This window comes from Octopus bimaculoides, chromosome 8, assembly GCF_001194135.2.
Source record: "Octopus bimaculoides isolate UCB-OBI-ISO-001 chromosome 8, ASM119413v2, whole genome shotgun sequence".
Taxonomy (NCBI): domain Eukaryota; kingdom Metazoa; phylum Mollusca; class Cephalopoda; order Octopoda; family Octopodidae; genus Octopus; species Octopus bimaculoides.
The window spans coordinates 30,597,961-30,599,113 of NC_068988.1; positions in this window are offsets into that span (position 1 = coordinate 30,597,961).

Below are 1,153 nucleotides of genomic sequence, written 5' to 3' on the forward strand. Positions count from 1 at the left end.
CGGTGCCCCTGGACTGGCTCATGTGCGGTCAACACACGAAATCCTTCGAGCGAGATCGTTGCCAGTGCCCCTGGACTGGCTCTTGTGCGGGTGGCACATAAAAGACACCATTTCGAGCGTGGCCGTTTTCGTGCGGGTGACACGTAAAAGCACCCACTACACTCTCTGAGTGGTTGGCGTTAGGAAGGGCATCCAGCTGTAGAAACTCTGCCAAATTAGATTGGAGCCTGGTGTTGCCATCCGGTTTCACCAGTCCTCAGTCAAATCGTCCAACCCATGCTAGCATGGAAGGCGGACGTTAAACGATGATGATGATGATGATGACATGAATATATATTGTTTTATATAATCACCTCACATGCATAAACCATGCTACTAATAGTTTCATGTACATGGAAGCCCAAGTACATTCTTCAGGCGTGGACTATTCTACCAAACTAAGCAGTTTAAATAATGGACCGAATATAAAACGGCACAAAAAAAAACCCAAATAATCAAATGGATCATCTGGAAGATACCACTAAATCGAACGGCAATTATAAAGGGACACTAAATAAAGAGCAGAAACCTCAAAAGTAGAATGATGTAAGTAATGTGGATGGAAGTAATGTAAGAATATAATAAAAAGTAAAAAAAAAATTATGATATACAAGAAATGATAGAAAAAATTCAAAGGGGTATGTATGAATATGAAATATGCAAAAAGATACAAAATATATGAGAAACCTCTCTACAAATGGAGGTAGGAATACAGTCATGGTCAACTAGGATTGTGAAAAAGAAATCCCTGAAACTAAACACTTCAAAATGTTTAGTTGGTGCAATCATAAGAAGCAATTCATATTGGAGGCATGGATTTCCCCACTTGCTCATGAGTGAACAGAAATCATACATAAATTGACTCTTTTTGGACACAACTGGAACTGGTCAAAATGAGATAATACCATCGTGCACAGAAGGGATGTTTTCTCACAACCCTGGCTGACCAAGATTGTATCCTTACCTCCATCAGTAAAGAAGTTATGTGCCTCTGGTCAGTAGGTCTGGTGTGTCACTGATATTGCTAAGAGCATAAGAGGCATGGAACCAATGGTGACTTTCTAACCAGCCATAAATAACGACTACATTAAATATTATTGCTCAAAAGGCTTTT